Here is a 14,730-nt window from a genome sequence, read left to right as displayed (position 1 = left end):
AAAGTGGAAATCAAAAACTAAAAGTACACAGTACAGCATTTTTCAGCCTTTGTTTTTAAATGCTGTTAAGATGCAATACTACTTTTTAGAAGTAAATAACCCCCACCCCCGATATTAACCACTCAAAATATTCTTGCTTTATTAGTGATGGCTAATTCTTAGAGAAACTAAATATTTGTATTTAAAAGGTTTCCAGTTTAGGTCCTAGGTTGATCTAAGAAGCCCAAGGAGATACGTAAAAGTAAATAAGAAAGTCATCTGAGTTAGACTGTTATCTCTCACTCTAACAGTTTAGTGAGAATCTAAAAACATGATTTATTGTGGGTAATGTGGTTCTCAGATAATTCAGGCATCTAATATCCAAAAGCTGGTAATAGTTACAAGAATCATAAAGACATTTACTAGACAAGACTAGGAGAAAACTAAGAGATTACTTAGGTCATCCAATAAAGAAGAGTTTAGTGTGATTTGCCCCCTATCACACAGTTTGAGGGAGAGAAACTCAGATTTTACACCCTGTTCATAATAAATCCTTGTTGAATTGAGGGGGAGGAGCTAAAGAGGTAAAGAAAAACAAACCTACTAGAGGAATTTATGACCATCTATTCTTACCATTCTGGTAGAACTGGGCCCAGTGTCAAGATATCAGTTATTAAATTAAGCACCTACTAAATGCTTTTACCCTTTTTAAAAAACTCACAAACAACTGTAGCATAGATGATGCTAAGTGGATTAGGATGATGTTAACAGAAACAGAGAGAAAGAGATGGATGAAACACACAAAGGAAGGACAGGCAAAACTTGATTAGATATGTGGGACAAATATTTTCATAAAGTTCTTACTTATTTGCTACCAGTATTAGTTAGCAATTAAAAGTGATATATCTCTGGGAGTTCTGTAAAGTAATAAGCAGCTCTTGTGGTTACTACCTTGATTTTAAAAAAATGGGCACCCCCAAATAGGCAAAGAACTCAAATTGACAGTTCTCCAAAGAAGATATACAAATGGCTGGTAAACACAAGAAACGATGCTCAACATCGCTAGTATTAGGGAAATGCAAATCAGAACCACAGACACACAAATCAGAACCACAAGATACCACTTTACAACCATCAGGATGGCTACTATCAAAAAATCCAGAAAGTAAGTGTTGGCCAGGATAGAGAAACTGGAACTCTTGTGCTGTGGGACTGTAAAATGGTACAGCTGCTATGGAAATAGTTTGGCAGTTCCTCAAAAAATCAAACCTAGAATGAACATATAATCCAGTAATCCCACTTATGAATATATACCCAAAAGAACTGAAAGTAGGGACACAAACAGATATTTGTACACCCATGTTCATGACAGCAGTATTCACAATAGCCAAAAGGTGAAAGCAATGCAAGTGTCTGTGGACAGAGGAATAAGTAATAAATTTGGTATATACATATACAAGAGAATATTATTCAGCCTTCAAAGGAAAGAAAGTCCACATGCTACAACATGGATAAACCTTGAAGACATTATGCTAAGTGAAATAAGCCAAGCAAAAAAGGACAAGTACTATATAATTCCACTCAAATGAGGTGCTTAAAGCAGTCATGCACCCCAGTGTTCAATGCAGTACTATTTACAATAGCCAGGACATGGAAGCAACCTAAATGTCCATCAACAAAGGAATGGATAAAAAAGATGTGGTACACATATACAGTGGAATATTACTCAGCCATAAAAAGGAACGAAATTGGGTCATTTGTAGAGACATGGATGGACCTAGGGACTATCATACAGAGTGAAGTAAGTCAGAAAGGGAAAAACAAATATTGTATATTAACGCGTATACATGGAATCTGAATAAACTGGTATAGACGATCTTATTTACAAAGCAGAAATAGAGACACAGACATTTATGTATGGATACCAAGGGGGAAGCGGGGGGGTGGAATGAATTGAGAGATTGGGACTGACATATATACACTACTGATACTATGTATATACTATGATACTATGTATATACTATGTATATATAAAATAGATAACTAATGAGAACCTACTGTATAGCACAGGGAACTCTACTCAGTGCTCTGTGGTGACCTAAATGAGAAGGAAATCCAAAAAAGAGGGGATATATGTATACGTATAGCTGATTCACTTTGCTGTACAGTATAAACAAACACATTGTAAAGCAACTATACTCCAATAAAAATTAAAAGTATACACATATTATAGAAAATAGAAAGATAGTTGCCAGGGGCTAGGAGGAGGGGTGAATAGGGAGTTACTCTTCAATGGATAGGAAGTTTCAGTTTTGCAAGACGAAAAAAGTTTTGGAGTTGGATGATGGTAATTGTTGTACAACGATGTGAATGTACAGTTGACCCTTGAACAACACGAATTTGAACTGCAAGGGTCCACCTATTCTCGAGTTTTTTTTTTTTCAAGAAATACATACTACAGTACTATACAATCTGCAGTTGGTTGAATCCGTGGATGCGGTACCAGGGATACAGAATGCTGACTGTAAAGTTATAGCTGGACTATAACTAGAGTAAATCCCCAATTTACTCAAGGGTTACCTGAACTTAAGTGCCACAGAACTGTATACTTTAAAATGGTTAAAATGGTAAATTTTATGCTATGTATATTTCACAATTAAAAATAAATAAATTTTAAATGGGCACCTACCTATTATATCCTAATTACCTCCCTCTTATGGGTAACCTTATAATCTCTATGGCAGGGGTCTCCAACCCCCAGGCCATGGACCGGTACCAGTCTGAGGCCTGTTAGGAATTGGGCTGCACAGTGGGCAGTGGCGGGCAAGTGAGTGAAGCTTCATCTGCCGCTCCCCATCGCTCGCATTACTGCCTGAACCATCATATCCCCCCACACACACCCTCACCCTGGTCCGTGGAAAAACTGTCTTCCACGAAACCGGTTCCTGGTGCCAAAAAGGTTGGGGACCGCTGCTCTACAGGTTACTTCTCACTTTCAACTTAACCCAAATTTACACCAGTGCCCACAATTTGAATACTACAGTACCCCTAGTACACTTAGGTGTACTAGGTTTAGGTTCACTGGGATCAAAATTCTGGTTGCTACCAGCATTATTGCTAGTGAGAATTTAAGAAAGATAAAGATATGTAGTTTTATATCAACAGGAAAAGAAAAGAAAGTAACCATGTAGAATTAGCCATATTACTCTCGAAGACCATCTTCCACTATTTTATTTAGCTTACCACATGGTAGTATCCTGCGTAGGATTCTCTAACTCATCAGAACAGAACAAGTGCATGAGTTTTAGTATGTAACATTAATAACAGCAGTTACAATATTACAATATTAAAAAAAACTATTTTAGAAAAAATAAACTATCATTTGATTCCTAATTAAGAACCAGGAATGACACCTCCAAGACTCATGAAGCAACATGATTTGAGGTTCCCTTACAGGACTTTTTTTTTTTTTTACATTAAAAAATATATTGCTTAATGGATTATTATAAGGCAACCACCCTTGTAACCACTGTAACCATCACCCAGGATCAAGAAATAGAAGTTTGCCAGCTCTCCCCCAAAACCTTCCATTTGTCCCATCTTGTTCACCCCTCCTTTCTCCCACATAAGTAACCACAATCATGACTAACAGTAATACCTCATCCCTTACAGGACTTTTAAAACATTGAATTAAATATGATTTTCAATAGAGCTGAGGGTAAGAGTGTATGTGTGTGGGGAGGAGATAAAATTAGTAAGGCATATAAGACTCAGGAGCCTTGATGTTATGCCAAAATTTTCCCCTAAGGTTGGGCAAATCACATAATCTCACTAAGCTTCATAAAGGTGATAAATAATACTGGCCTGTAAACCAGTGGTAAATTTCTGAACGGAAGATAAAAATATCACTTAGTATATCAGTGCTTCCATTTACTTCTCTCTATAATGGAGATAATAATATTGCCAGCTACAACTACACAAACAGTTTTTAGAGGATTATGGAATATGCTTATGAGATGCTTAGAAATCCCTTGATGAAAGGCAATGGCCAAATTCACATCCCATGTGACTCTTTAGGTACAAACTGAGAAATCTAAAATGATACATTTTCCATTCCATGTATGGGAATGAGCAAAGAAGGGAGAAGAATCTCCTATATCCTTCTGCATTCTCCCTTTCATTCAAGCCTATGCTTTTTTGTGTTCAACATTGACAGAGGTCACATAATTCACTATCACAGCATGGGTAAGTGGGATTATCACTCCACTGCATGGAGAAATATGGTCACCACGTGAAAGCAACTAAATAAATGATTAATCTTGTTATTCTTCATGATAAAACTAGCCAAAACCTTAACCAGTTTTTGGGCAACATGTTTATGGTGTCAAAAGTTGCTTTATCAAAAGATTAATAAAGAATTAGCTAAAGAATTTTTACAGACATAAAAGGGATATATTTGGGAATACTGAACCCAGAAGATATATGGATGGAGGTGAGATGTTCTTTGGGTTGAATAAAATGAGAAATGCCATAAGATCATTTCATTCTTAAATGGGTACTCTCAAAAATGAACATTAATAAAACATTCATTACTATTACCTTCTGTGAGAAACATATACATATGTGTATCATCACACATACATATATAAAGGACATGAATAAGTCTTTTAAAAGATTCTATTAAAAGGGGCTAAACAGGTTTATCAGAATTAAATGTGGTAGACTGGTGATATTTTATATACCTTTTTGTATGTATAATATTTTACAACATAAAAATTAACAATAATAAACTAACATTGATGTCTACCTTTTCTCTGAGATTCCAGCAGAGTCATATTTAATTTTTCCCTGACACTGTCCAGATTGCACTAAGGGTCTTTCCATTCCATACCTATAATACTTGTGCATGTTCTTCTCATTAAACTTATCAAGTTGCAATAGTATATTTCCTCCCTAGACTAATGTATTTATATCATTAGCATCTTGTCTGTTAACTGGTAAATTGTTAGTTCTAAAAATACTTGTTGAACTATCTCTCCCACTAAAATGCAAACTAGAGAGTGTAACATCTGTTCATATTTGAATCCCCAAAGCCTGACACAGTGATTGGCACAAAGGTGTTATATTATATAAATTAATAATTAAATTTTTTTTTTACTTAAAACGTCAGTCTTAAATTCAAGAACATATTTAATTCCTTACATTTTTTATAATCCTTCAATTCTATTTAAGGTGCTTTAAATGCAGGTTCCCAAAGGATGTCATATTAACACTGTCTTATCTCTAAGGCAGTCTCTTATATGGATTTGTGTTTTATCAGTTCTGGAAAAATCTAAGCCATAATTTCTCCAAATATTGGCTCTCCTTGATTCTACCTCTCTGAGACTCCCTCTAGAAGAAATTTTAGATTTTCTATTCCATTTTCCATAGCTCTAAACATCTATTTCTTATCATTGATCTCTATGCTGTCAGGCAATTTCTTCAGGTCTATCTTTAGTTGTGTAATTCTTTCTTTAATTGTGTCTAATTTACTGTTTAATCCATCCATTAGCATTTTTAAAAACAATTTGATGGGTATTTTGGGGGAACTTTTAATTTTTATATATTTTTAAAGTTAAAAAATATTCTAGGAATAACAGTTTTTGATATCCTTTACCCAGACTTAATACTTGTTTACATTTTGTCCCAGTTGCTTTATCATTCTCTATAGAAACATACACACACACATACATATACAATGCAAAATCATTTTTATGATCCATTGAAAATAAGTTGGAGACACTGTATACCTTTATCCACAAATATTTGTGTGTTTTTCTAAGAACAAGGATATTCTCTTACATAAACACAATACAATAATCAAAATCAGGAAAATTTTTTGAAATATAATATTAATTTCAGATGTACTACATGATTCAATATATGTATATATTGTGAAATGATCATCATAGTAAGTCTAGTTAAAATCCATCAATCACCACACATAGTTACGATTTTTTCTCTTGTGATAAGAACTTTTGAGATCTAATCTCTTAGCAACTTTCAAACATACAATATAGTATTATTAACTATAGTAACCCTGCTGTACATTACATCCCCACGACTTAATTACATAACTAGAAGTTTGTACCTTTTGACCACCTTCCTCCAATTCCTCCTTCCCTATCCCCCACCACTGGTAAACACAAGTCTGATCTCCTTTTCTATGAGTTTGTTCTTTTTAAAGATTCCAAATGTAAGTGAGATCATATGGTATTCACCTTTTTCTTTCTGACTTATTTCATTTAGCATAATACCCTCAAGGTCCATCCATATTGCAAATGGAAGGATTTTCTTCTTTGTTATAGCTGAATAATATTCCATATGTATGTATGTATATATATATATATATATATATATTTCTTTATCCATTCATCCATTGGTGGATATTTGGCTATTGTAAATAATACTGTAATGAACATGGGAGTGCATGTATCTTTTGTTAATGTTTTGATTTCCTTCAGATAAATACCCAGAAGTGGAGTTGCTGGATCATATAGAAGTTCTGTATTTTGAGAAACCTCCTTATTGTTTTCCATAGTGGCTGCACCCGTTTACATTCCCACCAACACTGCACAGGGTTCCCCTTTCTCCATATCCTTACCAGAACTTGCTATCTCTTGTCTTTTTGATAAGAGCCATTCTAACAGGTGTGAGGTGACATCTCATTGTGGTTTTGATTTGCATTTCCTTGCTGATTAGTGACGCTGAGCACCTTTTCACTACCTGTTAGCCATCTGTATGTCTTCTCTGGAAAAAATGTCTATTCAGGTCCTCTGCCCAGTTTTTTGGGGTTTTTAAACACTTTTATTGGAGTATAATTGCTTAACAATGGTGTGTTAGTCTCTGCTTTATAACAAACTGAATCAGCTATACATATACATATATCCTCATATCTCTTCCCTCTTGCATCTCCCTCCCTCCCACCCTCCCTATCCTACCCCTCTAGGTGGTCACAAAGCACCGAGCTGATCTCCCTGTGCTATGCGGCTGCTTTCCACCAGCTATCTATTTTACATTTGGTAGTGTATATTTTACATTTGGTAGTGTATATATGTCCATGCCACTCTCTGCGTCTTTTTTCCCGTCTTGCCCCTAGGTTTTCATGACTATTTTTTTTTTTTTTAGATTCCATATATATGCGTTACCATACGGTATTTGTTTTTCTCTTTCTGACTTACTTCACTCTGTATGACAGACTCTAGGTCCATCCACCTCCCTACAAATAACTCAATTTCGTTTCTTTTTATGGCTAATATTCCATTGTATATATGTGCCACATCTTTATCCATTCATCTGTTGATGGACACTTAGGTTGCTTCCATGTCCTGATTACTGTAAATAGAGCTGCAATGAACATTTTGGTACATGACTCTTTTTGAATTTTGGTTTTCTCAGGGTATATGCCCAGTAGTGGGATTGCTGGGTCATATGGTAATTCTATTTGTAGTTTTTTAAGGAACCCCCATACTGTTCTCCATAGTGGCTGAACCAATTCACATTCCCACCAGCAGTGCAAGAGTGTTCCCTTTTCTCCACACCCTCTCCAGCATTTATTGTTTCTAGATTTTTTGATGATGTCTGCCCAGTTTTTAAATTGGATTGTTTGGGGGTTTTTTGCTATTGAGTTGTATGAGTTCTTTGTGTATTAATCCCTTATCAGATACACGATTTGCAATTACTTTCTCCCATTCTGTAGACTGCCTTTTCATTTTGTTGATTTCCTTTGCTGTGCAGAAGCTTTTTGCTTTGATGTAGTCCCACTTATTTTTGCTGCTATGGCCTTTGCTTTTGGTGTCAGATCCAAAAAATCATTGCCAAGACCAGTGTTAAGGAGCTTATGGCTTATGTTTTCTTCAAGAGGTTTATGATCTTAGGTATTACCTTCAAGTCTTTAATCCATTTTGAGTTGATTTTTTGTGTATGGTGTAAGATAGGGGTCCAGTTTCATTCTTTTACATCGGCCTGTCAGTTTTCCCAACACCATTTGTTGAAGAGACTGTCCTTCATATTGTATTGTATATTCTTGGCTCCTTTGTTGTAAATCAATTGACAAATATGTGTGGGTTTATTTTTGGAGTCACTATTCTGTTCCATTGATCTATGTGCCTGTTTTTATGTGAATACCATACTGTTTTGATTTTTTATACTTTGCAATATAGTTTGAAATCAGCACGATGCTTTCAAACTTTGCTTTGCTCTTTCTCAAGACTGCTTTGGCTATTCAGGGTCTTTTCTGGTTTCATACAAACTTTAGGGTTGTTTGTTCTATTTCTGTGAAAAATACTGTTGGAATTTTGATAAGGACTGCATTGAATCTGTAGACTGCTTTGGGTAGTATGGACATTTTAACAATGTTAATCCTTCCAATCCATAAAAATGGAATATCTTTGTGTTTATTTCTGTCTTCTTCATTTTCTTTTATCAATATCTTATAGTCTTCAGTGTACAGATCTTTTGCCTCCTTGGTTAAATTTATTCCTAGGAATGTTATTCTTTTTTGATGCAATTGTAAACAGAACTGTTTTCTTAATTTGTTTTTCTGGTAGTTCGTTACTAAAGAAATGCAACTGATTTCTGCATATTGATCGAAATCAGGAAATTTATCATTGATACAATACTACTATCAAGAGACCATATTCAAATTTTACAACTTGCTCCAAAAATGCCCCTTATAGCCAATCCCCCCACCCCTGCCGCCAAGTCTAGGATCCAATCCTGGATCACTCATTGCATTTTATTGTCCCATCTCTTTAGTCTCCCTTACCTAGAACGGCTCCTCCTCAACCTTTCTTTTGTTTGACCTTGACATTTTTCAAGAGCACAGGCTAGTTATCTTTGTAGAATATCTGTCAATTTGGGTTTATCTGACATTTTCTCCTGATGAGGCTATGTGGGTTTTTTGCCATAAGTATTACAAAAATGATGCTGTATCCTTTTGAGAGCATGATAACTTGAGGCACATGATGTTGGTTTCTCACAATATCAGTGATATGTATTTTGATCATTAAGATGTTATCTGCCAGTTTTCTCCAATGTAATAGATAAGAAATCTTATATGTAAATATCTTGTTTGCTATCAAACTTTGTCCTAATACTTTTAAAGAACCATTGATGATTTTCTAATCCTATCACTTATATTTATTAATTAGCATTCCACTCCAAGGAATAGCTTTCCTTTCTCTCCTCTTTATTCATTTATTTATATCACTATAGAATCATGGCATTTTATTTAATCCAATGGATTATAATCAATTCCTACCATTTATGTTGATCTTAATTGTCCCAGATTTGGCAATTGGATCATTCCCCTTTCACACTGCCTCCAATGTACCTTATGTACCTGTAATTCTTTGAGCACTTCATTATATTTCCTTATTTGCACATGCACACTCACTCATACAAAATGTTCTCTGCTCCAGCACTGGAATTAGCTTTTGCTTTAAAGAAACTTGGTTCTTTTTAGTGGACAATGGCATTTATAAATCAAAATCTCAGCACTAGGTGTGTTCATTGATACTTATGTCATTGCTTAAAGGCAAGGGACAGAGCTAGAACAGAAAACACACACACATACTTTTCTATCTACCTGGATTTTTATACATATATTTAAAAATCCATGATTTCATATTGATACCTCCAATGCAAAGGCAACATATTTTAAATTCCTCAGCCTACAGTGAAAGCCTAGCTCACGTTATCTGCAATAAACTTATTCTCTCAAGCCTAGAGCACACAGAAACTAGTTGAAGAAGTGCTAACCCATACTTCTGTGCAAAGCAAATCTATTTACTAAGATTCATTAGTCACCTAGTATTCTCAAAATGTATAATGAATACACAGTTGACTCTTGAACAATGTGGAGGGTTAGGGGTGCTGAACCCCCTGCAGTCAAAAATCCACGCATAGGGACTTCCCTGGTGGTCGAGTGGTTAGGACTTTGCCTTCCGGTGTGGGGCTGGGGTGAGGGTGGGGGTGGGCGGAGGGCAGCGGGGCGGGTTCGATCCCCGGTTGGGAAGCTAGGATCCCACATGCCTTGTGGCCAAAAGGCCAAAACATAAAACAGAAGCAATATTGTAACAAATTCAATAAAGACTTTAAAAATGGTCCACATCAGAAAAAAAAAATCCATGTACAACTTTATACTCGGTCTTCTATATCTTTGGTTCCACATCCACAGATTCAACCAACCACAGATTATGCAGTACTGTAGTACACATTTATTGAAAAGAGTGGGCATGTAAGTGAACACTCACAGTTCAAATCCATGTTGTTCAAGGGTCAACTGTACAGCTATTTTACTGGGTGTTATATAGTATTTCAATTTAATTTTAACTTGTATTTCCCTGATATCTAACAAAATGCTTATTTGCAATTCACATAACTTCTTTTATTAAGTATTGGATCAAGTCTTTGGACCACTATTTTAATAAGGTTTTAATCTTTTTACTGTTGAGTTGTAAGAGTTCTTCATATATTCTTTTTTTTTTTTTTTTGGCTACTCCACGCAGCATGTGGGATCTTAGTTCCCTGACCAGGGATCGAACCTGTGCCCCATGCAGTGGAAGCACAGAGTCTTAATCACTGGACCACCAGGGAAGTCCCAAGTGTTCTTTATATATTCTAAACTTATATTTAAAATATATAAATTAGATGTAGTCTGATTTATCAATTTTATTCCTTTATGGTTGCTTTATGTACCTTGCCTGAAATTTTATCTACCCCATGTTGTAACAATATTCTCATGTATTTCCTTCCAGAAATTTTACTGGTTACATTTAAGACTATGCTACATCTCAAATTAAGCTTTGTATATGGTATAAGGTGGAAGTCAAGGTTGTTTGGTTTGTTTTTCCACATGGTGTTCCAGAACCAGTTGGAAAGATTTCTCTTTCCCCAACTGAATTACTTTGGTACTTGGCTTGGTTCTACTTCTGGGCTTTTTATTCTTTTCCATTTTATCTATTTGCCATTAGGCCCAAACCACATTGATTTCATTGCCACTTTATATAGTATAGTTAAGTCTAGGTAGTGTACATACTTTGTACATACACTAAGTCTAGTTAGTCTATGTACTCCAACTTCGTTCTTCTTTTTTAAGATTGTTTGGACTACTGTAAGTCCTCAGCCTTTTTATAAAATTTTTGAAATCAGTTTTTCTATTCCTTTAAAATGTCTGCCAGTATTGACAGGAATTGCATTGAATCTAAAGATCAATTGGAGGGCTTCCCTGGTGGCGGAGTGGTTTAGAATCTGCCTGCCATTGCAGGGGACACAGGTTCAAGCCCTGGTCCAGGAAGATCCCACATGCTGCAGAGCAACTAAACCCGTGCACTACAACTACTGAGCCTGTGCTCTAGAGCTTGCAAGCCACAACTGCTGAGCCCACGTTCCACAACTACTGAAACCCGTGTGCCTAGAGCCCATGCTCTGCAACAAGAGAAGCCATTGCAATGAGAAGCCTGCACACCGCAATGAAGAGTAGCCCCCACTCGCGGCAAGTAGAGAAAGCCCACAAGCAGCAACAAAGATCCAATGCAGCCGAAAATAAATAAATAAATATATTAAAAAAATAAACATCAACTGGAGAGAACCAACATTTTAATATAGAGTCTTCCAATCCATACATGCCCCTATTTATTTAAATCTTTATGTTCTCTAAGCAACATTTTGTAATTTTCACAGTAGAAATCTTCCATGTCTTCTGTTAAACTTATATTTTTTTACATAATTATAAATGGAAAAACTTAAGCTTCATTTTCCAGGTGTTCATTGCTAACATGTAGAAATAGAATTGATTTTTGTACACTGACTTTGTGCTCTGCATCTTTGCTAAATAGTTCTAATAACTGTTTTGCAGCTTCCTTAGGATTTTCTATGTTCATGATCATATCATCAGCAGATCATCAATTTTACTTTCTCCTTTCCAACATTTATGCATTTCCTTTTTTTTTTAGTGCTTTGTTGAACAGAAGTTGTGAGTGGGCGCATTCTTGCCTTGTTCCTAATCTTAGAAAAAGTGTTCAATACTGAGTATATTTGTAGGTTTTTCATAGGAAGGAGTTCCCTTCTATCCTAGTTTGCTAAGTTTTTATTTTATCATAAATGGGTGTGTTCTTCGTAGAACTATTAATATGATCTTCTTTAGTATGTACCTATCTATCCACCTATCTATCTATCAATCCACCCAACCAGGAGTCTTTTATTGGTCATTTATATGTCAAGTACCAATATTAGCAAAAAAAACCCCAACAAAGGTCAATGTTTCCATCTAACAGAGCCTGTACTCTCCTAGCTCGCCTCTTCCCATAGTGATTCTTTCCCAACTCTGTAGAGCCACAATCACAGTTTAAGACAAATCTTATTCTAAAGCACGGCTACAGCAACAAGCTGGTATCTTCAAGATTCTTCAGTTTAGACACTGCCAGGAAAACTTTGGGGCAACCAGGTCCTGAGGCTGTTGTGTTCCATCACTGTCATGATCCCAGAGTCCTCACTCACCAGAAAGCTCAATCTTCAGCTGGCACAGCTGAGAAATGACAGGTACAATGGGAACTGTCTTTTCCTGAAATGCCGTAGATCAGTTACAGCAAACAGAACAGTGATCATCAAGGAAAACTGTCACTTTGGAATCCTTTTTGACCAGAGCAGTTATGTAGAAGCAGCTGCAACTTCGATTAGGACCATCTTTTATTCTTTTAAAAACAATAATTGATTTTCAAATATTGAAAAAACTGCATTCTTGGGATAAATCCTACTTGGACATGATGTATTGTCTCTTTTACAACTGCTGAATTAGATTTGCTAATCTTCTGCCGAGGGTTTTTGATTCTATGTTCATGAAATACATTGGTCAGCAATGTTCTTATAATTCTTTTATTGTATTTTGGTATCCAGTTAGGATGGTATCAGTGTTATGAGGATTAAATGAGTTGGGATATATACATATATACATATAAACATATATATACGTCAATCTATATATATTTAAATCCAGTCTGATATTCTGTACCTTTTCGTTGGTGTCTTTATTGCACTTAAACATAATGTAATCATTATACAGTTGGGTCTACATTTTGCTACTTGTTTTCTATCTGTCTCATTTGTTTTTTAGTCCTCTGATCTTCCTTTCCTGCTTTCTTTTGATTAAACATTTTTTAGTATAGCACTTCAATTCTTCTGTTGTTTTTTATGTATTTTGGGGGTTATGTATTATTTTTCTTTGTATTTTTTATTAGTTACCCTGGGGCATTACAATATGCCTTTTTAACCCATCACAGTTCATTTAGAGTTAATACAATACTACTTTACATAAATATAAGAATCTTACAATGTTACTGTCCATTTCCTCTGTCCTTTGTGCTATACTGTTATACATATACATGTTATAAAACCCACAATAAGTGTTATAAGTTTTGCTTTAAACACGCACATCTATTCAAGAAGTTACAAGCAAAAAATATACACAGTTGACCCTTGAACAACATGCGTTTGAACTGTGCTGGTCTACTTATACACAGATTTTTTTTTGATAAATATACAGTCAACCCTCCATATTCATGGGTTTCACATCTGTGGATCAAGATTTCCATCCATGGTTGGTTGACTCTGTGGAGAGAAAACCCTCGGATACGGAGGACCAACTGTTTTCATTGTACTATACCATTTTATATAAGGGACTTGAGCATAAAATCTGTGTGATTTTAGTATAAGTGGGGCCTCCTGGAACCAATCCTCCACAGATACTGATGGACAACTATAGTCTTTTATATCTTATCACATATCTACCATTCCCAGTATTCTTCAAACAGATGTAAATTTGTACTTGACATCATTTCCCTTCAGCTCAAAGAATTTTTTTTTTAGCATTTCTTCTATGCAGGTCTGCTGGTAACAAATATTGTTTTTATCTGATAATATCTTTATTTTACCTTCATTTTGAAGGATAAGTGTCTACATATAGAAATCTGGGTTGAGGTTTTTTTCCTTTTAGCACCTTAAAATGTCATTCTACTGTCTTCTGACCTCCATGGTTTCTGACGAGAAGTCAGCTTTCATTTGAATAGTTTCCCCTACGGGTAAAGCATCAATTTTCTCTGGCTGCTTTGAAGATTTTCACTTCATTTTTAATTTTTATCAGTTTGACTATGGCATGTATATGTACATGTGCATAGACAAACACATATTTTTTATCTCGACTGGAGTTTGCTGAGCTTCTTGGATCTGTACTTTATGTTTTTTCAGCAAAAGTGAGAAATTTAGGAGTCATTATTTCTTAAAATACATATATTTTTTAATTCCCATTCTCTTCTATTTCTAGGACTCACTTACATATATTAGACCACCTGATATTGTCCCAAAAGTCACTAAGGCTCTGTATTTTATTTTTTCAATTAGATCATTTCTATTATTCTATCTTCAAGTTCTTTTCTTGTGCTATAAAGCCCACACAGTAAATATTTTCATTCTACGTATTGTACTTTTCAAATACAGAATTTCCGTTGCGTCTTTTTCTCTTCTGAGATTCCCCATGTGCCCTTTCATTATGACCATTTTTTTTCCCTTTAAGTTCTTGAACATATTTATAGTGGGTGCTTTAAAGTCTTTGTCTGCTAATTCTAAAATCTAGGTCATCTTGGGGTCAATTTCAATTGACTCTCTCTCAACGAGTCAAATTTTGTTTCTTTGCTTGTCTGGTATTATTTTATTGCA

At 35.3% G+C, this 14,730-nt stretch overlaps 1 protein-coding gene and 1 non-coding gene across 3 annotated transcripts in view; both read right to left on the bottom strand.

Annotated features, from left to right (window-relative positions):
• ITGB3BP (integrin subunit beta 3 binding protein) overlaps window positions 1-14,730 on the bottom strand; it is an 89,875-nt gene that overhangs the window by 70,396 nt on the left and 4,749 nt on the right. The window lies entirely within an intron of this gene.
• On the bottom strand, window positions 12,572-12,706 carry LOC114900132. Its single transcript, XR_003794751.1, has one exon. It is a non-coding gene; the product is annotated as a small nucleolar RNA SNORA16B/SNORA16A family (small nucleolar RNA).

This window comes from Monodon monoceros, unplaced genomic scaffold, assembly GCF_005190385.1.
Source record: "Monodon monoceros isolate NGI ecotype Baffin Bay Population unplaced genomic scaffold, NGI_Narwhal_1 Super_Scaffold_18, whole genome shotgun sequence".
NCBI lineage: Eukaryota > Metazoa > Chordata > Mammalia > Artiodactyla > Monodontidae > Monodon > Monodon monoceros.
Note: the sequence above shows the minus strand (reverse complement) of the source record. Positions and strands in the feature narration are given on the sequence as shown.